The 24,347-nt window shown below is 52.1% G+C and overlaps 1 protein-coding gene across 8 annotated transcripts in view; it reads right to left on the bottom strand.

Moving 5' to 3' along the window:
* HIPK2 (homeodomain interacting protein kinase 2) overlaps positions 1 to 24,347 on the bottom strand; it is a 171,376-nt gene that overhangs the window by 48,447 nt on the left and 98,582 nt on the right. The window lies entirely within an intron of this gene.

The following is a 24,347-nucleotide window of genomic DNA, read 5'->3' as shown; positions in this document are numbered from 1 at the left end:
GAAAGCAAGAGGCCTCTACCCAGAATAAGGGGATCCAACCCCAAATCTGTTAATGCCAATGATCCATCTTCTTAGAAGCCTGAATCACACTTTTGTAAGGAAACACTAATTTTTTAAATCATCAGCTTCTAAAAAGGTAGTCTCCTAAAATGTCCTCTAATAGCATAATTACAGAACCCTGTTCCTGAATCCATAATCTGGGTAACGGTCCAAACCCCATTATAAACCCGTTCCTGACTGAAGGATTATGTCCCTTCATGTGGCAGACAAGGTTACCTGCCAGAGCTTCTGAAGGAAACCACCTAAATTCAAAAGGAAATTTTCACATGTAGTTAGTAACGAAAACCAAGGAGACCACAGAGCGCATTTGCTTTTCTAAGAATGTGTCAACGATTAAGCAGGGGTACGTTTTGGAGAAAACCAGGTTCAAAGTATGAGATATGAACACAGCTTTAAAAAAATGTGGCTCAAGGCACTCTGCTGATAATGAGATGCATTAGCCCAGCTTCTGTTTTCTCTGTCAATTTCCCACTTGATTAAGCAATGCCAGAAGACGCCCCTCTCCTACCCTTTCAGGAGCCTAGAGTGGGAGCGGTGGGAGCTGGGGACACGGCTCCGTCTGGGTTACCCTCACCAGCCAGACGGGAGGAGGGAGCCAGAGTGTGCTCAAAACACCCTCCTCGTCTAGAAGCCTCGAGCTGGATTCCCCCCACTTAAAAAGCATCGCCCCACCTTGCTCTTTTAAATTTGCTCTCCTGGCTCATCTTTTGTCTCCAGATCATAGCGCTGAAGAAAACCAACGAAAACCAACATGTTTTGGTGCAAAGTATTGATTCTTTGGGAGTAAAGAGGCGTTTCCTCACTTGCTCTGAGCTGGGGACTCAGCACCGCTGCCAGGTGCTTCTAGAAGGCCAGAGTCCTCAGTCTGGGCTCAAAACATCCTCTTGCCAGAGTCCGAGTCCGGTGGGTCTTCCCCGTCCCCTCACTGCTGGCGTCCCCAGCTGCCAGGGTTCTGCTGGCACCTCCCCCTCCTGTGGGGCCCTGTGCTCTCCAGTCCGGGTTGCTGGCGGCTCGTGTGCACGTGGAAGGTCGCTGCTGTCCTCCGGCACTCGGGCACCGGGGAGGGGGCGGGGGGGGGAATCCTGTGGCTGCTTTAGGCACATCCCTGCCAGACTGCCCTGTGTCATGGGGCCTTCAGTCCCACAACGGGCCAAGGTCACTGTGTCCAGGGTTGCCCCCACACACCAGGGCTTCGCGGGTCCCCTGGAAGTCCCCTGTCAGTCACCTCAGGCGCCAGGGTGGACGGTGTAAATGGATGAGATGACTGCAGGTTGTCTCTCGCGACGCAATCCCCCTTATTCCACATGTCGGAATCTGCCTGCCTTTCCGCCATCTCCGTTCTAGAGCGTGTCCTCTCACACACCTCTCCCTGGTGGGGGGACGAGCTCCTGCCCCGGTAAATCTCCCCGCAGGTGGGCGGCTGCAGGATCACCGATCCCCACACCTGTCTCCCCACCCCTGTCTCCAGGTTGGGTCTTGGGAACACACTGCTCTCACAGGGCCGACCTTCCTAACTGATTAATCACCTTGCTCTCATGCCCCGGAGCAGGCCGTGTGAAACCTCTGGAAACCCATTTCCCAGTTTCTGTTCCCTGAGGACGTGCAAGGCCGAAGCCAACACACAAGACAGGTGCAAAGGGGACTTCGGGCATGTTCTCCGGCAGGAAACACCAGACGTGGGTTTCATCAACTGAAGTTACCCAAACAGGGTCTGTGAAGACCACTCTCAGGCCATTTTCTACTAGAAAATGAGGCAGTGGTCATTCGCCACGCCAGGACATGGACAGCAGAACACGTTTCTTGCTATGAACACGATGAACCAATGCTCAAGCGTCGGGCTACACACCTGCGGGACAAAAGCAATAGAAGGCAGGGTCCTGTCCCCGAGGGGCTGGGATGACAACACGAGCCCACGTGACAGGGCAGGCTGAACACTACTCGTGTGCAACACAAACACGTAGACACAAAAACAGCTAATTCAAGCCTACAAGCATGCTCTGGGTTCTCCCATTTCAAAAAATAAAATAGAACATAAGGACAAAGCAAACTAAACACGAAACCAAACCCTTCCTCTATCCCTTCATGTCCCCGCAGCTGTGGCCCCATTTCTCTGCCACTGACCCCCCAGATCTCCAATGTCGTCTCCTGTAGCTCCTCTGCCCCACCGTCCCCATCTTTTTGCCCTTCTCCTGCTGGACTTCACTCTCTGCTCCACTCAAAGGCGCGGTCCAGACCGTTGTCACATCACATCCCCTGGTCAGCTTCTTAGCTCCGTGACACATGTCCTTCCCATAGGTGACCATCCCGTCCCGTTCTTGTCTTGAAACCTGCGGTTGGGGTTGTCAGACCCCACACGCCCCCACATCTGTCCTGTTTCTTTTGCTGGCTTGTCCTTCTCTAGCCACCTGCTCCGTGAGGGCGAAGCCCAAGGACCCCTTGTCTTCTCTCTTTCCACCCTTGTTCTAGGTCGGCAGTTATGAGCTGAATTGTGTCAACCTCCCAAACAGGTTGGAGTCCTAATCCCTGACCCTTCAGCGTGCGACACCATTTGGCGACGGGGTCGCTGCAGATGTAGTTAGCGAAGATCATGTCGTGCTGGAGCAGGGTGAGCCCTGAAGCCAGCAGGATGGGTGTTCTCGTAAGAGGGACACTGGGACACAGACTGAGGGAAGACGGCCACGTGGGGACGGAGGCAGAGGCTGCAGTGAGGCCACCAGCAGCCAAGGAGCGCCCGGGGCCACCAGAAGCTGGGAGAGGCACAGAAGGATGGTCCCCGAACAGCTTCAGGAGGAGCGGGTCCCTGCTGACACCAGGGTTTAGACTTCAAGCCGCCAGGCCCATGGAAGTGAACGGCTCTTGTTCTAAGTCCCACGTTCTGAGGGGACGGCTTCCGCCACCCTAGGAAGCTGACAGCCGTCACGTCCATTGCCACAGGTCTGAGCTCCATTCGTCCTTCCAAATGTCCCTCTCCACGCTGGACCTTCTCAGCTCCAGAGTTCCATCCTGGCAGCCCAGTGCCTCTCTCAAACTCAGTCTGTTTACAAGGGACCTCTTCCCCTCGGCCTCCCTCTGTGGGGCTCGGCTCCGCGAAGGGACTCCTGCCCCCCCCACTCCACTGCCCGAGCTGGGAACCCAGAATGCTCTCCAGTCCCCTTCTCCCTTCAGCCTCACCACCGATCCGTCCATGTGGCCTCTCACAAGGATCTCTCCGCCTGGCCCGGGATTCTCCACGTCTGCTGCCACCGCGCTGGCCCTGGCCACCTGGAACCCCCTCTCGGGTCATTCCTTTTGTCTTTCCTTCCGCTGTGGCGGCCGCTCTCTGCGCAGCTTCCGGAGCAGCGAGACCGCCTCCGCCTTCACTCTCAGGCCTGCAGCGGCTCCCGGCGGCCCTCGGATGGAAACCTAAATCCCTCCACGGCCCACGTGACCTCAGCGATCGGGACCCTGCCCTGCTCTCCACTGTCCTTTCAATTTCAGTTTCTGGAGGACCCCAGCTCCTTCCGGACCGAGAGCCTCCGTGCGGCGTTGGCTGCCTCCTCATCCTTCAAACCTCAGTGTAATTGTCACCACCACAGACAGGCCTCCCCTGACACCAGTTAGTCTCCATCTCCAGTGCCATAAATGTCACTTTACGGCACCTCCCCAATAACCTGCGTGCTGTGTGTCTCCCCCTGCTCCGTCCACAGGGCGGCACAGGGCCTGGCATTTGGTAGCCACTCAATCAATAAGGACTTGTTGCTTGAATAAACCTTCATTAAGCGTAAGGAAGTGCTAAAATATGCGACTCAGGTGGCAAGTTCTCAGGCAGCACAAAGAGGAGAGCAGAAGTAAATCTTCGCGAGGGAACAGAAACCGGGCATGAGGGGCGGGATGTCACCTGAGGAACAGCAGGCCTCTGTGCGAGCAGGAACCCCGGGAGTGGGGCCTGGAGGACACCGACCGGCAGGCTCCCCAGTGGATTCCGACACAAAGGCCAGAGAGAGCGGCAGGGCTTGGCCGGGGGTTCCAGGGTCCTGAGGAGCTGGAAAGGCCTCGTGGCTCAGGCCTCCCGAGCCCGTCTCTTCTGAACTCTCTGGAAGCCAGCGCCGCCCTCCGCTTGCTCGTGGCTCTTCGGTCCAGGCCTCTACCCCAGCCCCCTACAAGCCACTTGCCTTTGGTTTCGATCTTTTCCAATCCCCCCTCAAAACTCTTCTTCACTCCTTTTCCGGCACACGCGACACCCGGATCACATCTCTGCGACAGCCTGGGCCCTCCCCACCTGCTTCCTCCGCAAAGCCACGCTGCCCACCTTCTCTGAGCCGGCCACACCGGGGATGAACTCATGACCGCCGACAACCAGCTCGGTCCAGACATTCTGAACACACGTCCGCACGCTGGCCCCCCCTTGAGCCTCCTGGGGGGCAGGCTCTGGGTCTCGCGTGCTCTGCCGGACATCCAGGCCGGGAGCCCTCAGCTAAGGAAGGTGCTTGCCCACCTGGCTGTCCGGAGCCCTCTGGGGACTGGAGACCATCTGCTGGGATCTCTCGCCCGCCCTGTTCCCTGCACTGCCGGTCCATACGGTTCTGAGCCCCCGGAAGTTCAAAGCGAAGCCTCAAACCCGTTTCCTTTTGTTCGGCGCCCCCGAGGCACGTCTGGTGGCGGCTGGAGCTCGTTTACCGCTGACTGAGGTGAGAGCCGCTCCCGCCAGCGGCTGGTCTGAGCGAGAAGCGGCTCACGCTGCGCTCATTCACTCAGTGCCCCGAGTGTCCAAACCACCGCGTCCTAAGTGTCCGCTGTGTGTCGCGCACTGTGCTGGAGACCAAAAAATAAATGAACCCGCCCCTACGGCCCCCCCAGGAGCTCACTGTCTGGTTGCAGGCGAGAGCATGCCAACGGCTAGTATGTAAGGAGCGGAGTGCGCGCCCAGGGCACAAGGCGGGTAATGCCTGGGGGGTCGGGGGAGAGGCAGAGCCGGGAGGGCTTCCTGGGAGAAGTGTGAGCTGCGTCTGGGTAGGTGGTGCTGGCCTCCGGGGCACAGGGCAGGGTGAGTGCAAGCCCCACGCCCGCCCCGCCCCCACGGCATGGCTGTGTCTGCAGCAGGAGCACAGGGCCCGGGCGTGGAAGAAGACGTGCCCCTTACACGTCTGTAGGAATCTTTCTGTTCCAACCCCACATCCCCAGAGGCAGCAGCTTCCCCTGAAGCTGGCACCATCCCTCTGACGACAGGCCCTATGACAAAGGGCACACCTCTTGGCCTTTCTGCTTCAAACCTGACACACTTAAAAACAAAAAGAAAACATTCTGGTTTCTTCCATGGGTGCTGTTTCTGTTCTCGGCTCAGTTCCACAGCAGGTAGGGCTGCTGGCTTGGAAAACGGGCCTTCTCCATTGGGCTCCAGATCACCCAGGTTCTGTTAATGACTCATCCTTCATTTGCCGCCCCACGGAATCATCTTACAAGTCTCCTCGTTGCTATTTTGGGACACCCAAAATACTTTAAACATACATGAAGAGCCACATAAAATTTGTACCTAAGAAAGAGAGAGATTGTTCCTTTCCAACGTTCCCACGGCAAGACAGAAAATTCTATTTTTCTATAGGAGGAGAATAAACAACTGTCATTTTCGACACATGAATTATTGAAGCTTTGATATTTCATTGCACTAGCTTTCCTCGCAGCACCCCGAGCGGATAGGGTATTCCCAGATCACGCCCAGACCACGTGACCCCGCGAGTCAGTGACCCCCACCCCCTACAGAGGTGTGGAGACCACACAAGCTGAGTGGGAATGATACAGGCTTGGAGGCGGCATCTGGTGCTGGCAGGTTCTACCTGTGTCCTCAACTTCCTGATGCTGGTACGAGGCTGAAACGAAGCAGAGCACCATCGTAGGACGCACCTAGCAGAGTGCCTGGCAGAGAACAGGCAATCGAACATATTCAATCACTTATCTGTAACGTGTCTGTTCACAGCAGTCGAATAAAGAGCATCCCTTTTCCTCATTTTTAAAGCCCACTTTCTTCTTTATAGGTGGAAACATTAGGAAAACTGCTTAAATACATTAAAGCATACACATTATACACTTTTGTCTCATTTGTTTCATTTATTTCTATAAAAGGCACAAAAATGAGTATTTTTTGCTGTAACCAACAGCCAAATGCCTACCACCTCACTTCAGAAAGAAAACTGCCTAGCCACAGACCCCATGCTTCCCCTTGGCACAGGGAGATGCTGTCCCGAGCCTGCATGCCCTTTTACAGTACCATTTCTGGCTCACCTGGCCTCCCTGGCCAAGTAGATGACTAGAGTCAATGTCTCGATCATTTTCACGGTGCCTAGTAAAGTAAGTGCAAGGTTCACGGCCACTCCCAACTTGGGCAATAAATCTGCAACACTAATCAGAGAGCCCAGGAAGCACTGTGCATTCCTGGAAAAATGTTACTCGATTTCTCTGAGTTTTTATTTCCCCATCTATGAAATGTGATTATTAATCTTTTTTTCTCTCAAGTCTCTATAGCAGCGTATGAAGATAAATGATGGTCGGTGGAATTATAAAGCAGTTTGAACTCCTTGGAAGCAAGACACTCTATTAGTCCATGGTATTTTATAATCACTGATATTATAAGGTGTACTTGAATTGAACTGCAGTGAAAAAGCCCGTTCCCACAAATATATGTAGATTGAAAGTAACCTCAGTGTGGCTGGGGCAGAAGCAATCAAAATGTAAAATTGTATTTCAGATGGGTTGTTCAATCTTATGTTTCCACTGCAAATATAAGGGGACTCAGAAATGCTGACATGAGCTCTGAGCCACTATTTGTGCTGGTGACCTGGGGTGGGAGGTAAGGGGTCACATCAAAGCAACACAGGACCCAAGAAACAGCAGAAATCGGAGGACTGGAAGGAGGCTATTTTAGAGAAATTGAATGGCAAAGCTCGAGGGACCCGCACAGAAGACAGCCTGCGGGGTGAGTGTAGGCGAGCGCGTCTCAGGGCGGCCAGATGGAGAGAGAACCCATCCTTCGGTCCCCAGTGGGCTGCTAGGAAAATGGGGAGCAGCATCCCCGAAGGATGTCTTCATACCACGTCCGGGGGACCCAAGAAGGTCCAGTGGAGATCGAACTAGTGACTGAGGCCTGGTGAAGCCAAGGCCAACCTGGGATTTGATTTTGAGAAAGACACAGCTTCCTCAGTGAACAGGACATGTGAGAGAAATGGCTTTGTCTTTGACTGGGGAGCTGGGTAGATGAGAACGACAAGAGGACCAAGGGATGGAGCTTCAGGGACAAGCCAGAAGGCTGGCCAGAAGGTGAGGCTGGCCAGAAGCCCACTTGTTACGTTGGCCTGCACTCAGCCACGGTGACGAGGAGTCTGACTTGCGATGGCCTGACCAAGCACTGTGGAGTGTTGAGATTTCTAGACACATTCCACGGAAGTAGCTTTGCCCTGTAATAAGCTGAGGACGGCACCGTGGTGGAGGGCTGCCCCAGGGAGCAAGGCTCTTATTCTAAAAGGAGAGCTAGGAAAGATGCCCCACTCATGCCGGGGGGTGGTTCCAGCTCAGTGATACTCATGCAGCAAAGTCACTGCACGGATATTCTCGAAATTCTACCTCAGGCAACACTGCTGATGTCCAAGATGCTGTGTGCTGAGGAGGATGAGTTCAAGACCCTCGCTGGAAATTGTTCTAACTGAATGTCTCCAGCCATCATCAAGAGAAATGCTCAAGACATTAGAACAATTCATTACGTCCATATGGAAGGCTGTTTGTAACAACCACGGTCTGGTCTAGATGTTGTCATTTCTCATGTCACACTCGGACAGTCTCCCAAAGGAAGCTGGCTTCTTTGATTCAACTGACCACTTCCAGGGTAATGTCAGAATCAGAGTGACAGTTTTTTGATATGTATGGGCAATGAACATCTTGGCTCGGAAGGAGACTTTCCTGATATACACTCAGTACATATAAAGCTGACCCTCGAAAAACATGGGGTTGGGGCTCCAACTCCCTCTCTGCCAAGCAGCCGAAAATCCAAATATAACTTGACTCCCCCAAAACTTAAACTACTTGTTGACTGAAGCCTTACTGATAATTAGTCGATTAACACATTTTTGTACATTATATGTATTATATACTGCATTCGTACGGTGAAGTAAGCTAGAGAAAAGAAAATGTGATTGAGAAAATCGTAAGGAAGAGAAAATATATTTACAGTACTGCATTGTATTTATTTAAAAAAGATAAAACCCAAAACAAAACCTGTGTATAAGTGGACCGTGCAGAGTGCAGCACCAAAATCTAACTTTCGTGCTTACATTGCAGAAGAAAAGGCTGGATCTGGAACTTAATCCCCAAAGCTTCTAATGATGTTGGTGTAAATTCAAAACCAGGACTCAGATGTCTGGAGTATATTCTGATGATAGCCTCGAAATTCCTTCTAGATCTCAATGAGAAATGTCCCTACGAAGAAATCAGCCTAGATCCCACGATGGTTCATTTCATAGATGCTCACACCACCCTGTAGTTCCTTACTCCACTGACATACACTGAGTCTGCTTTGCCCATACCTCCCGGTCTGGTCTCTGGTGCCTCGACCAAGAAGCCAAGGGCTGCTGGAAAATGCCTAGTCCTGCCTTCCAGCCTCCACAGGACTGTAATATCATCAGGTTTTATGCTCTCACTTTTTGCCAAAGTACGTGCTCGATAAATGTCTGCGTACGTGCCCGTCAGCCAGGGAAAGAGAATGGCAGGTTTCTGCACGTATCTACCTAGACCGATTCTTCTCACTCATATGCTGCTCCAGGTTCTTTTTCCCGATCTTTTTTTATCTTTATTAAGTTTTTTTTTTTCAAAGATTTTATTTATTTGACAGACAGAGATCACAAGTAGGCAGGGAGGCAGGCAGAGAGAGAGGAAGGAGGAAGCAGGCTCCCTGCTGAGCAGGACCTTGGGATCATGACCTGAGCCGAAGGCAGAGGCTTTAACCCACTGAGCCACCCAGGCGCCCCTATTAAGTTATTTTTTATTGTAGAAGATAAGACACAAAGAAGTACACAAAGCAGAAACACAGAGCTCAACAACTTCTCAGAAGGCGTTCCCCACCCGCCAGGTGAAGACACAGAGCGTGGTCACTGTCGCAGAGCCCCTGTGCATTCCCTCCCATGCACCACCCCCTTTCCACCTGTGGTGGCACCGTGTGGCCAGTGCATCAGTGGGCAGCGTGGACCCGAGGCCTCAGGATGCGGGCTCCCCAGACAGGTGGGCTAGAGGGCGGGCTCAGCACCAAGCCCCGGAGCTGGGAAGATGACGGAGCCCGCTGAGAGAGAATGGAGACACAGCCTCAGACAGTCCTTTTAGTCCCTTTTGTTGATTGTTTTTCTTCTGCTCTGTTGCTAGTCTGTTGACTAAAACTGAGGGCTGAACTGTGCACTGTGAGCTTCCCCGGGGAGCCTGCCCATTCTGGAGTCCCACTGCCACCTGCCGCCACCTCTCAGCTTCCGGAGGCTGCTCCTCCTCCCTCGCAGCACGGAGAGGGAGTTTGGAATTTCAGTTCCCGGGGATCAACTGCAAACACAGCTCCCCCACTTGATTCAGAGGGTGATGTGTTACCCACCAGCGGAGGGAAAGGAGAGGTCAGGCCAGGGGGGAGAAAGCTGGCCTCTTTCACACTGACAGTCAACTCACGGCTCACCCTCCACCCGGATACGAGCCTGGGACGAAGGTAATATCACTTACGGGCAACTTTGCCAATTTAAATGTCAGTAAACATTTGGTTAATTATTTGGCTTCAGCGGGTTCATAGTGAGTCCTCCAAGATGTTTGCTGGATGGACGGATGGACCCACATGGGGCTGAAGAACCATGATGCTTTCCTGCTAGGGGTTTCTGGGCTCGCCCTGGAGAGGCCCGGGGGTTCAAGCTCTTAGTGAGTGAGCTGAGCTGTCACAAAGACAAGGCTCATCCTCAGCCCGTTTCCTTTCCTGCCAGCACCATCGGATCCCGCGGCGCATGGGGCTGAATTGCCAGGGCTTCTCCACAGCTAATGGCCAAGGATTAAGAAACAGGAACTGAAGATGGAAACCTGGTCCTTCTTGAAAGGGAGATGAACTGAGTGTCACCAAATGGAGACACAGCATTCGAGAGAGCAGAGGCTGGAGACCTGAGCTATGAAAGGGAATCCCCTGAGTACAGATGCCAAACACAGACGGGAGGGTCAGTTTCCACTGTGGCTACGGGGATACTCCCACACCTTCCCAAGAGGCCTCCCTCCCCATGTGGCGCTTTGGGGAAAGAATTACCGAGCAAGAGGGGCTGACGCCTGCTAACACACAACCCGACCCAGTCTGCAAATAAGGCCAGGAGCTGTGCTGGTCAATGGGGCCGGTTCTAACCCAGGAAGTACAGCATCAGTCCTGTTCCCAAGCATGCCGGCGTGACTGGGGCAGTGGAGCCCGGTGGACGAGATAGGCCTTGCTCCTGGGGGGGTGCACTGCATGCTGGCCTTGCCAGGAGACCAGACCCACAGAAAAGGGCAGAGGGCGCAGCCTTCACCCAATTCTGTGGCAGGAGAGGCCAAGGGGTGGGCTTAACCGTAGCCTGTTCGGACCTGCCACGGTCAGGACAAGGAGGGAGCACCCCAGGCAGGCCGGTTCATCTTCCAGCAGGAGTTTTGCCAAACAAAATGGGCATAAATTTTAGGTCTCCAGCTAAGGGCAGCTTATTCAGGGAAACCCTTCCAACACTCATTTTTTCCTAAGGGAGCTGAAACAAAATAGAACAAACAAGGCCCAAGTTGGCTTTTTTGTGTTTGGGTCACGGAGGGAAAAGCCCCGCTGGCTCTTTCCAGCTCACACTAGGGGATGCTGGAGCGCAGTGGACTCATGCTGGGACACAGGTTCTGAAAGGCCTCGAACCTTCAACCCCCGGGGCTGGAGGGGTGGGCGTCCCTGTGGGGAGGCCGCTGGACCTCACGGTCAGCACCAGCCACACGTGGAGCACAGGGGACGTTTCTGTGAGGGGGAGGGAGGTAGTGTCCCCCCAGATGAAGATACCACTGCCCTATCTTCCCCTTAGCTGCTTTTCTCACCCTAACAATGGGGCTCTGTGTAACCCAGAGCCGGCCTCTCCTACATGCCTGCGAAATGCAGCAGCCTCCAGCGAGAGACCAGCACGTTCCTTTTGCTCTCTTGAGCACCAAACACTGCTTAAGCCAATGAGCTAACCAGCGCCTGAATTGGGGAGATGCCACGCATCGATGGAGCTCAAGGCACAAGGTGGAAAGAGAGGAAGGAGGGAGGGAGGGAGGGACTGAGGCAGAACCATCCAGACTCACCAGAGTGGTCAGGGTGGGGCCCCCCGACCCCCCCCCCCCCCCCGTTGCTCCCAGTGTGCTTCTTTGGAAAGCGCCTCTTCTGGCTGCTGTCTGAAGCCTTCAGGGGCTCTCAACAGGAAGCCTGCCTCTTCCAGAAGCTTTCCCTGCCCAGGGAACCCTCCTGCTCTGGGTTCCCACAGCACACCCACTGCCTGTTCAGCTCTTCCGCTTGTGCCTGCACCGATACTCATGATTGTTTAAAATCGGCTTCTCAGTGAGACTGGAAGCATCTCGAAGCGGCAGGTTGTGTTCTTTATCTCTGTGCGCCCCACGGCACCCAGCAGAGTCCTGGGTCCTCCACAGCCGTCCGCTGTCAGGCTTCACGCTCAGGAGCCAGAAGAGGCTACGGCTCCATTCTCTCTCCCTGACCGCCAAGCATCAGGCAAGAACAGAGTAAATGCTCGATAGATGATATCCGCTGAACTGGACGGATTATCTGAGGAAGAAATGTACTGTTTGCTTGTTCATTTTAGGGTAAGAGAAGAGGTAGGGAGCAGGCAGCTCTTCTGAGTTCTTCTCTGATAATGGGGATTTCCATGGGGAAATTTGAACAGAAACCGATAAAACTCTGTTTATTTTTAATGGGAGAAGCTTGGCATAGGAAGTTTGTTATCTTTAAAATATATATAAGCGGAGGAGTGGTGGGTGAAAAGGAGAAACTATTTATATCTCTGGAGATGAAGAAACAGATAGCCAGAGAAAATGGGAAGAAAGGAGGCAGTTAGGGAGATTTTTTAGATTTTCAACTAAAAAAACCCACGAGCAATTAACCGGATGTCTGAAAGAATGGCAGTGATGACTGCTGTGAAGAGCTCAGTTTCTTTTTTGCCAAAGAACAGGAGTTCTGAGACATCACTTACAGCCACCCAGTGCCCGCTTGTCACGCTCACCTCTGTGGCGCGCCGGGTCTGTAAGTAGGTCTAGGTGTGCATGCATTTAAGCCTGCCCTGGATTCCCCCAGGAGAGCAGAAGTTCCTTGAGGAGAAAGAACCTATATTTGCTTCCTTCTGCGGGTGGAGGCTGGGCGCACCGCAGGTGTTCAATCAACATTAACCCGCTAACCAGAGCTAACCAAATCCTGTCCCGGGTCTGAAAGGCCTTGACACAGAACTGTCTAATTCCTTTTCATCTGGCCTCAAAAGACTTGGTTTTTCAAGAAACAAAACAATCCCAAATACCCCCAACATTCAACTCAAGAGTCAACTGCAAGGCTAAGTGAAACTCTTCTGCTGCCTCTTTAATGATGCTTATTTGTGTGAAAATCAAACAGATCTTCCTTCTTTCTCTCTCCTGGGGTTCCCTGACTTCACAGAGGCTGACAGCCCTCAGCTGATCCCAGAGCCCAAAGATAGGGGACATCACCAGGGAGTCACAGCTGAGACCAGGAAATCGACAGCAGCAGAGGGAAGGGAGGAGGACACAATGCTGAGTATGACAGGTCAAGTGGAGGAAGGGAAGGACGCAGGGCACACGTTCCCCAGCCCCGGTATTCCTTTCGTCCTAGGATCGCACCGACAGCTTAAATGTGAATGAGCATCATCTCTGCGTGTACGTTAACATCTGGCTGAAATGACTGTTCTGCAAGTGGGAGCTTGCCGTCCATCCCTGGCTCCGTCATCTTCCTACCAAACAGCCACGTCCCACACGTTTCTCGCTGGTCTGCCTGCGCCATTACCAAGGACCACCCTGGGGAGCGCCCTGTTTGGCTGGGGTGGGGTCGGGGGGCGGGCGGGGAGAAAGGATGCTGCAGGGCGATCTTCTTTTCCTGTACGGACTGCGTTCAATACGGACAAATATTTGTGTAGCCTCTGTGTTTACCATTAATACTGGGACAAAGTAATTAGCGGCTACATTCTTCTTTGGGAAGCAGCAAAGCACGGGGGGCGGGGCGGGGGAAGCAAAATCCCGAACGGAAGAACAGAAATGCTAAAAGCTGGCATCTGAAGGTATTATTCAAAAACAATATGGGAAAAGGCAGAACTGTATTTCCTCTGTTCTTCTAAGGGGAAGTTCAGAAAAAGGTCAGAAAGAGAACAATGCCGGCCATCTATCACAGCAGCCTCTAACCTAGAAAGGTTACTTACAACACTGCAGCCTCATTTCTCAATTCCGTAATTACCACCCCCCTTCCACCAATCGCACACCACCTCCGCCTTATGAATCATGCATTTCATTTCCATTTACCAATGCCCCGACTCGGGGACCACCGTCAAGGCGCAGTGGGAGGGGCTCGGTGGTGCTTGACCCCTCCCCAGGTGCACACGTGAAGGCTGCACAGCCCCTGAGCCCTAGGGCACATTCCTGGACTCCGCTTGTGTTGACCTTCAACTCCCAGCCTCAGGTTTTGTTTATTGAACAAATAAGCACTAGCTACCAGTGGGGATTTTCCTCGGGGAAATCACGTCAGGGCACCTTTCCTTCCCCTTAACATTTTTATTCAGGTGAAATCTGGTTAAAATGATTATTAAGGGGGCGCCTGGGTGGCTCGGTGGATTAAAGCCTCTGCCTTTGGCTCAGGTCATGATCTCAGGGTCCTGGGATCGAGTCCCACATTGGGCTCTCTGCTCAGCAGGGAGCCTGCTTCCCCTTCTCTCTCTGCCTGCCTCTCTGCCTCCTTGTGATCTCTGTCTGGCAAATAAATAATAAAATCTTTTTAAAAAATCTTTAAAAAATGATTATTAAGGATGGTTCTTGAAGAAGGCAAAGGTAAGGTGCAGCCTGGGGGGGTGTGTATGTTTGTGTGTATGTGTGTGTGTGTGTGTGTGTGAGTGTGGGCACGCACGGGCCCCGGCAGCGCCCACTCAGTCCTGCTGTTTGAGTTGGGGTGGGAGGCTGGAAAGGAGGTATCAGAAATAGATCCCCCAACAGGAACTGGAGTAACCCCTCTCCCTGTCTGTAGCCTCTGATTAACTGGCGCCCGCCCCCCACTAATTCAGAGGGCCCCAGGGAACCTGTGAGGGCTATTGGTCTTCACAAGGGCTATTAATATATCAAAGGGGTTCTACTCTTTATTCAGGACACTACATCTTGGGGATTTTCCTTTCAAATCCTTAAAACACATTAGGTTCAGTAGAGAAGTGTCATCGCAGGCACCTGGGAGAGTATCAGAACAAGGCATGCCCCGCGAAGCGGCAGAGGTAAGCAGTAATTGAAAGGGTTTCCTTGAAAAGCAGCTGGTACACTTAAGTCTATCCCTCCAAGAGGTGACACAGGTAAGTTTCCAAAAGTATTTTTAAAAAATGAGTTGACACATTTAGGAAGACGGGTCTAGGATGGGCTATACAAACAAGATACTTAGGGGTGCCTGGGTGGCTCAGTGGTTAAGCGTCTGCCTTTGGCTCAGGTCCTGATCCCAGGGTCCTGGGACCGAGACCCGCATTGGGCTCCCTGCTCAGTGGGGAGTCTGCTTCTCCCTCTGCGTGTGCCCCCTCCCCCCGCCTCATGCTCTCATGTGCGTGGGTGCACGCTCTGTCTCTCAAATAAATAAAATCTTAAAAAATAGGATATTTAATTTCTGAAGCTGATCCCAAGGACACAACAGTAGATGGGGTAACTGTTACATAATTGTTATTCCCTTAAGATTTTTTGAAAAACTACTCTCAGTGTTGGATCATTTGTTTACAAGGACTTCCTGAGGGTCCAGGCAGCCAGCCTCCAGGACGGCTCCGGGTGATGCTCACCTCCCAGTGTTTTCAATATCCCCATGGGGGCCCCTCCAACACCAAACAGGATTTTGCAGAAATGAGGACGTCTGGCATGGGAGATGAGGTCATAAGGACGCAGCGGCCGCCCACTGGTCCGGGAGAAGCCCGTGCCGTGCCGTGCTATGAGAACACCCACTCAAGCAGCCCCATGCAGATGCCCACAGGGCAAGGTCGCCAGGACGGCCTGCAAGCCGTGAGTTTGGGCCACCGGGGCTGGTCCTCCACCTCACAGGAGAACCTGGGCAGCATCATCCAGTCCAGCTGCAGCGTGTTCCCGGCCCACAGGAGCTGTGAGGGAATCCATCCATGTTCACTGTGGTGCAAAGCCACGGAGTTTTGAGGTCATTTCTTGCACAGCCATAGTGGATGCCCAGCTGTGTGCGTGCCTCTAAGAGAGGACAGAGCACAGAAAGCGCAGAAAGGAAGGTGAGGGCTGGATCTTTCCTCAAGCCTTAGCTGAGTATCGGCCCGGGACCCAACATTGTAAGAGACACTCGATTTGGTCCCTTCCCTGCAGCAGCAGAGGCTCTGGATGGGAACAAATTGAACCCCCTTAAAATGGCTGGAGGCATCTGAAAGTGGTACGTGGTACAGGAGGGGGATTTTCAAGTGCCCACAGGCAGCAAGGCCTGAAGGGATGGGACAAAGGTTGCAAACGACCCTCCCCCGGAGTGCATCCCACACAGAGCCAGAAACTGTTTGGGCACAAAGGATTTAACTTTTTTTTTTTTTTTTAATTAGTTACTAACATTTGGAAATCAGGTGACATTTCCTAAAAGCCTGGATTCCCAGCTTCTCCTGAAAATCTAAAGCCCTGGCAAATCTGGACTACACATGTGTGCCTGGCAATAATTCACCCAGGCCGACTAGTGCCGCCCCTGCTACAGCCCCGCCAGCTCTCTGACGGGAGACCGGACCTACGGGCCCTGGGGTCTGAGACCCATGAGGGAGAGACAGAGGCAGGAAGATGAGCAGAGCAGCAAGGCAAAATTACTGTTTTAGCAGTATACTGGGGACTTCTGTGGGGCATAAAACTAGTTTTCTCTTATTAAACTACCCCAGAAGCAAGGGACACCTTAAAACTTAGAAGGCCTAGGAAACAATTATTCCGCTTTACATTAAACAGCATGAACTTTAATAGGAGAGATCCCACATTATGTTTATGCAATGTTTGTTTATGAAGGTCTTCATTATATAAGACCTCAGCTGAGAGGAAGTGCAATGCCAGAGTCTCACTCTGCTGACTTGGCTTTCTACCCTCACAATAATTTACAATCACAGAAGAAAGGAAGGCTCTGGCGCCATAACTCAGCGACTATCTGCCGGATTCTCCCCTCCGACGAGATACAATAATATACCCTTTTTGGCCTTCTCCCAACTCTCCATTTGAAGCAGGATTATAATCAGTTTTCAAAGTGGCTTACTCAGGAATTAACTAGCCAACAACTGGATGAGGGAGTCGTGAACAATTCTATACAGCGCTTTGCAAATTTTTAGAAGAGGAATATAATGTTAGCAGCATCATGCTCTTAATATCCTCCCTAAAGGGTCAAGGGCTGGACGGGAAGAGGGGGACCCTTCTGCTTGCTGAAAATGCTGCCCTCGGTGGTTCTGTATGAGACATCAGGGGCAAGACACTCTGCCTGCCTCCTACCCCGACCCCACACTCAGGGAACATCACTGAGTGATTATGTAATAAACTCGATCACAGTACTTACTGAGCTCCTAGTGTGTCTGAGACTCTGCTAGAGGCTGATAGAAAGCTACAGTCTCTGCTCTCAAGGAGCTTCCATCTGGTGTACGTGTAAAAGAAGAGGAATGCAGACAGGAGCAATAAAGGACAGATGCCCCTAAGACTGCCGGCAATCACTGTCTTCCTGTTAACAAGTGTTTACTGAGCATCTACTATGTGCTGGTTGCTCAGTACTTGGTAATTAAGAAAGAAGACAGTTTCTGCCCTCACACAGCTTAAACTCTTTTAGACTCTTAAGCAGGCTCCATGTCCAGCACGGAACTCGACTCAGGGCTCCATCTCATGACCCTGAGATTGTGACCTGAGCCGAAATCTGGAGTCGGACGGACGTTAGCCACCGTCTGAGCGACTGAGCCACCCAGGTGGCCCTGGAGCTTAAACCCTCATGGACCTCGGCGGACTCCCTTCTGGGGCCGGGGAGAACGGGGTGAGTTCCGGGAGGCAGGACTGCATAAGACCATCAGGGACAGGCAGACCTCAGAGAGCCCAGAGGAGGGCCAGGGCCTGCGGGCCGGAGGACAGTGTGAGGAAAAGTGAAGAGGAAGGACACAAGGAATGTTTAAAAGAACCAGGAAAGGGTATGAGGGGCTCGGCCTGGACGAGTAAGGGGCAGAGGACACCAGGGCAGAAAATACAACCGTTTGACTTCCTGTGTCCTGGCCCAGGGGTAAGACAGTAAGCTGTTCTTCGATTCTTTCACTCAGAAGTGCAGACACAAGGGCATTTCTCTCCCCACGTGAGTAACTGGAAAATGCCGTGCTAAGAGCTGTCAAGTGACGCGACATGGACGTGGGTTTAGGGATTTTATGGGACCAGTGACACCTCCCCATGGCCATATGCAGACCTGTGGAAGGAGGCCCCCACTGGACACGGGCCTCCGAGAGCTGACATGCGAGCAAAGGACATCAACTTCCAGGTTTCAAGCAGCACAGCCTGGGACTCCTGACCCAGCGTGACGGGGCTCTCCAAGTGTCACGTAGCATCAGCAAAGCCTGCCCACCTGCAGTGTTTTGTTTTCTCCTTCCCAAAGGTGGCGGTGGGTGGGTGGGAGGGTGATGGGGGGAAAAAAACCTCACCTCCCAGCCCCCAAGACTATGTCTTTATGAATGCAGACATAGTTTTATCTATGTGCAGCCTCACGTGTTAAATGACAAAAACGCAAAATGGGGTCCCGATGGTGCAGAGACCCGACAGGACCACATTCCCACAGGCTGGATGGCATGTCCCCCGCCAACTCCGTGCTGGCGCACAAATCAGGGGCTCCACGCCCCACATGTGAAAACCACAGCTCTGGAAAGGCTATGGCACTAGGGAAGGAGAGGAGTCCTGGCCGCACCTCTGTCGCAGACTGAGGCTGCACTGCGCCCATTGTCTGGGCCCACGGGGCCCCCGCCGTGATAGCACCCAGCGCTGTCTCCGTGGGGTGGGGGGCACTGATCAGCAGGAGAGCCAAAGCCCACGCAAGAAGGGCCAGGACCATGCGGAATCTCAAGAAACTGGCAAAATTCTGTTTTTTAAAGAAATTTGTTCCTCCTGATATTCCTGGTAATATCAACTCCCAAACCACTCCCAGGATCACCCACCCAGTATTTATTTTGGGGAACAGTTTAAATCCAGAAAAAAAAAAGCTATTAATAAGTTAAACAAAAGCTGTTGAAGGGAATTCCTTGAGCGGCGGTTGAACAGGGTGATTTCTGAAGTCCTTACCAGCACCGGGATGCTAGGATTCTAGCAACGCTTTCCTCCTCGTCACACGCAATCGCGCATTCACAGGCAACAAAGAGCAACGGGAAAGAATGCATCTGCACCGGGGCTGTTAGGACCAGCGAGGACTTCACCCTGATAAAAATGTGCTGCAGGAATGAGGGTCCTCAGCCTGGAGCTGAGATGCCCAGGAGCAGGTTACTGAGTTCCCAGGGCCCACGAGGTGCACAGTGCATGGTGTTAACCACATGGAGTTAAGGGACCACAGTAACGAGAGATGAAAACCAGGGAGATCTGGAGGGAAGTACTGATCAGGGAACCAAATCAAGAACAAAGACATTTAGGATAAATAAGCAAATCTCAGCCTTTGGAACGATTAAGCTGTTAAGTTACAGCACAGAGGAGGCTCCGAGGGACTGCGTGGGGAGACCCCAGGCGAGAGCTTTCTGCCAGCTGGGGAGGTGGCTGCCTGCGGTCCTCGGGCCGAACACGGAGGGCGGAGGTCTCACCTCACACTGCAAGGGGGTCCTGCTCACTTTCTTTTCTCCTTCTCCCCTTTCTTTTTAAGTGGCGCTGCCTGTCCGCCTCCCCTTCCTCCAGGCTCTCTCCGCCTCTCCCCACTCACAGAGCACTTGCACGGACAGTGTACACAACCTTCCTTCAGTCCCAAAGCAGCGCACAAACCCACCCAAATGTACCGTGTACCTTAGAATCGAGGGGTGCCTGGCTGGCTCGGCTGGTTTAGCCACTGCCTTCAGCTCGGGTCATGATCTCAGGGTCCTGGGAATCAAGCCCCACGGCGGGCTCCTCCTGCCCCGCGGGGGTCTGCTTCTCCCTCTGGCCTCCCCCGTCCTGCTCGCACTCTGTCCTTCGCTCTTTCTCTCAAATAAATAAAATCTTAAAAAGAAAAAAAAACCCTAAATGTACCTTAGACTTGTAGTTCAGAAACATAACTATTAGTTATGATTTTAAAGAAGTGCTCTCCTGACAGGTCCCTGCAGAACCAATAGAGCTGAGAAGGCTTGGGGCAGGGAGCCTGGAGTCTGGACAAGGAAGCCCCCGCAAAGGAAAGTCGAAGGAAAGGAGAGGAACCGCTCTCATGCAGCACACCTGCCCTCCCTCCATGCGGGTCCCCTGGCATCTTCCTGGGTTTCCATCCTTCACCTCCTCTCCCTTTGATGACAGATCCTGATGATCTCCAACTACTTTCAAAATCCCCTTCGGTCTGTGATGTGTTTTCCTGGACCTCAGATGACTTCTCCCAGCCTCCTCTTCCCTGTGCCGGCTCTGGCTCCTTTGCCTTGTCTTGCTTCCTTACTCTGGAGCCCCGTCCCCTCCCTGGGACCCATTCACCACCAGGCGCCAGCGGTCGGCCAGCCACATCCCTGGTCCCACCCTCTCCTTGGGCTCTTGGTCCGCCAGTAATCTCAAAGACGGAAGTCTCCCAATTTGGATGTCTCTGACTGAACTCTCCCCTCCCTCCTCCAAAATGGGTTCCTTTCTAAACTACCCCATTTATTGCAACAGAACCACTATTCCTTTGTCTCCAAAGTATGGCCTTCAGGAGTTTCCCCTTACCCCTCAAGTTTCTGCTTTCTTCTCGGGATGGACCTCAAGGCCACTTTCCCCCTTCTCATTCTCGACGCCCCAACTTCCATGGCCTCACCCCAGTGACTGGCACGGTCTCACGGCTCGTTTCTCTGCCTCTCATCTTCCCCCATCCAAGCCTGTCTACAGACTGCTGCCAGACTGTTTTCCTGACACTACTTGCATCATACCACGTCCTTCCTTGAGAACCAATTTGCTGATCACGTGAAACCCAAATTCTCACGGTTTCCCAGGCCCCACAGCAGCCATCCCATCTCTTATCCCACCCGGTGTCTGTGTACCATTCTTAACTGACTCTTCTCTTAGGCTGGGGACTCCACTTCTTACTCCAGGCTTCCAGGCCTTCTCTCTCCTGTTCAAACCCAACGCCTCCTCAGCGCCCAGTCCGACTGTCACGTCTACCAGCAGTCCCCCCAGGCTCGGCTGGGCTTCTGCCCTAATCAAGAGCACCATCTTGCCCCCCATCACGTCAAACCAGCCCACAGTTTTCTGTGGGACAGCATTTGCCTGGCACTGCAGGTCATGATTGTGCTGTCAGAGGGGCTCGAGATGACCCAAATGTCCCTTGGACCTTGTCTATTCGATTTGTCACTTCCCTGGTCCCAATCCTCAGGCTTTACCTATGCTGAGCTTTTCAGTCTCACCTTCAGTGTCCTCATCTCTACACACACAGGACCTGCACCGTCTGCTTCCACCAGATGACCCCCTGCCGCGACCCCCTGGTTGCTAGACCATCACGCTTCTTGGATCTCCTGTCTCTGCTCAAGATTTACTTTTTTTTTTTTTAAGATTTTATTTATTTATTTGACAGAGATCACAAGTAGACAGAGAGGCAGGCAAAGAGAGAGGAGGAAGCAGGCTCCCTGCCAAGCAGAGAGCCTGATGTGGGGCTCAATCCCAGGACCCTGGGATCATGACCCGAGCTGAAGGCAGAGGTTTAACGCACTGAGCCACCCAGGCGCCCCAAGATTCACTTTCAGTTCTTCCCCCGAGAACCTTCTGAATGCACTCCAGAACTCTCTTCTTTCCCTTCACTCACCTTCCATTACACATAGTTGTATGTATGTGTTGCAATCTGGTCTCTCCAATTAAGCTATAAGCTTCCTGATGCAAAACTATGGCATTTCCTTTCTTGAACACCCGCATCACTGAATGGGGTATGATTATTTAGTAGGCGCTCGCCAAGGCACAATGGGTTGAGTTATTTTTTCTCACACCGTATGACTGGCCACCATTCTTCTAGATGCGGATGCCCTTTAAGAGTTCAGGATCAGGGATCAGGGATGAGGAGACCCGGATTCTATACCCGACTGTGCCACCTACCAACTCTGCACTTCTGGTTGAGTCACTTGACTGTTATGTACCTATGTTTACTCAACTTAAGATGGTAAGAATAATTCCTACCTGATCACCTTTTGTATTGGGGTAAAGATCAACTGAGTGTCACTATATAAGAAAGACTTAATTATAAGCTTAATTCATTTCCTTGATCATTCCAAGTATGCTACAGAAATGGCTATTAAGAGATAATGAGCCAAGAGTTTTCCATTCCACTGAATTATTTTCATAGAATAGTACCTATTAAAAATGGGAAAGCAAAACCAAATTTTCTGTATAGAAGCAAATTAATGCCAATTCTATGGGAAGTTTGGACCTGGGAGAGCCTTCAGAAGCACAAATTTGGTTTATTAGTCACTAAAAATAAAAGGATTTAATCCTGGGTCGAGAGAGGAGACAAGCGTTCCGATGGTAGAGCAAAGCCAGCAGACGCTTCAAAGGTGGGCTAAGATCTTGTCTTGGACGTGCCAAATTCCGAGCGCTCACTACCCCAGCTGCTGCCTGTAACCTTCTGCTGGAGGAACCCCACGAGGTCGCTACCGTGTTTGCTGATTACACCGGAAGGCCTGTCTCCGGTCATGGCGTTATCAGTCCTTCTCCAGGATGGTTCTTCATCTGAACCACAGAAAATTATCTGAGTAACTATCGCCTTGTAAGGCAGCACCAGGAGTCTGGGAAAGAAGTGGATTCATTACGCACAATGGACACCTTAGGGCGGAGGACTTACTTGTCCCCGGGAAGCCTGGCTGGGGAAGGCTAGATGCTGACCAGTGGCCATATTTCTCTCTAAGTCCAGCAGCATGTGGCTGACCAGAAACAATGGGGCCCCTGTTTCTTTGTGGCCAGCAAGGGCAAGGGGCCTGGGAGGGATGTTCTCTACTGGAGAGCACCACCTCACTGAGCTCAGCTGCTTTTCTATGGCCCTGGTGTCCACGATTCCCTCATCACCCTCTTTCTTTCCTGGGACTATCTCTTTTCCCTGCCACACATCACAATTAAGCCATTCAAACCGAACTCTCAGCCCTGTAAGCATCTCAGGTGCACGGCTCATGCAGCTGAATTTAATGCCATTCAATTCCTTCTGCACTCTTTCAAGTCTGAAGCAGTCTTTCCCAAGTTCATCCTTTGGCTCTCCAGGCTTGGAACCCAGGGGTTAGAACTCCGGCCAGTGAACACAATTGCAATCCCGGGCTGTGGCTGCAGCTTTTTTATGTCTGGAGTGGGAGTCTTCCCCGGATTCCCAGCCACCCAGGTCAAGCCTCTGGGGAACATGACCGTCGTGTCACCCCATGTCATCCTATAGCTTCTGTTGTGGGAATGCCGCTCCCCTTTAGTCCCTGTCCTTGGCATGTATCACAGACCTTCCCTCCGAGGGCGTGTCTCCAGCCTGGAAACTCCTGCCAGGCTACACCCGCATTTTCGCTTTTCTGCCCTTTCTTCCTGCCGTGTCCTCATTCCCTTACTCAGCCCTCCCTAACCCTCTTCACGCCCCATCGCCAGACTGGGGTAGGGGTGGGGGCTCATCTTCACGTGGTTCAGCTGTAGGTGCGGTTTTACAATACTTGCCTGCACATTAACACCAACACCTAGGATTCCACTCTCTTATTCATAATTCGAACATGGAGACGCGGAGTTGCTTACTTCCTAGTTCTAAAATCACCTTTGGATGGGTAATTTCGGCAAGAGAAACGCCTATCAAATACAAATAGTGTCACCGGCTGCGAATATGAACTTCACTGAATGGTCTCTCAAAGTAACAGAAGCTCATATACCTGGTGGTTGCCTAACCACTCCTGGGTGCTACTGTCCAGTCTCTGGGGAAACCCAGAAGGGGAGGGAGTGGAGAGAAGGCACCATGGGGGAAAACAGAAAAGCCTCTGGGGTTCCAAATGGTACATAGTAGACATATCAGAAAAGTAAGAACAACCATTTTTTTTTTTTTTTTACTTACAGCCTCAGAACAAGCTAAAATAGCAATTTGCATGACCACAGATGAATTTGCCTATCATGTCTACCACAGGACATTTGCTTTTCCCTTCTACATCATGACTCAGACTTTATGCAAATCTTTTCTTTAAGAAGAAATGAGAAATAAAAAACAGAATTAAAATCACTATTTGCTCTCTGCCATAAAGCAGGGGGACAGGGACTGATCTGAGGTCAACCCACACAGCCTGATCATCTGGACGGTTACTGCCATATGGCCTCTAGGGCTTTGTTATATCCACAAGTTGGACCTTGCACCTGCAATCATGTGTTCTCCCAGCCCAGGTGTTTCCAAATCCCATTTCAATGGCTGAATTCATTTCTGATTCCCAGTCCCTTTGGCTACTGGCTGAGAATGGGGTGGGGACCGCTACTTGCATATGCTGGCCAGTCTAGGTACATAACAAGGAAAGAATTATTCCAAGAAATGGAAGATATTCGAGTTTCCCTGGCAGATCTGGTAACAGAGAAACTCAGAGGCCCCAGACCTTGGCAGGAGATAGAAAATGGTTTGCAAACCAACTAGGGGAGCTGCGTACAATAAAGAGAAACAGAATCTGAAAAGTCCAAAGGACATAATCACGGACATTCCCTTCCCCGGTCTGCTCTCTCACATTCTGGAGGACCCCGGCTTCTAACAGACCCTCCTTATTCTGGACACTATTGGTGTGGTGCGGGTACACTGATGCTGGGAGGGGGTAGGGGGGCAGATCCGTAACATCTGGGGACTCCTACGGGCTAAAGGCTGCCCCCGTGGCTGCCAACAGTTTTGCTACTAGCTTGCAACATTCCTGACTACTTAACAGTCAGCTCCTGCAAGCTGGTACTAGCCAGCTCCAGCACAC

Source organism: Lontra canadensis, unplaced genomic scaffold (genome assembly GCF_010015895.1).
Source record: "Lontra canadensis isolate GAN:19392208 unplaced genomic scaffold, GSC_riverotter_1.0 scaffold2, whole genome shotgun sequence".
Taxonomy (NCBI): Eukaryota; Metazoa; Chordata; class Mammalia; order Carnivora; family Mustelidae; genus Lontra; species Lontra canadensis.
This window is presented reverse-complemented; position numbering and strand designations above follow the sequence as displayed.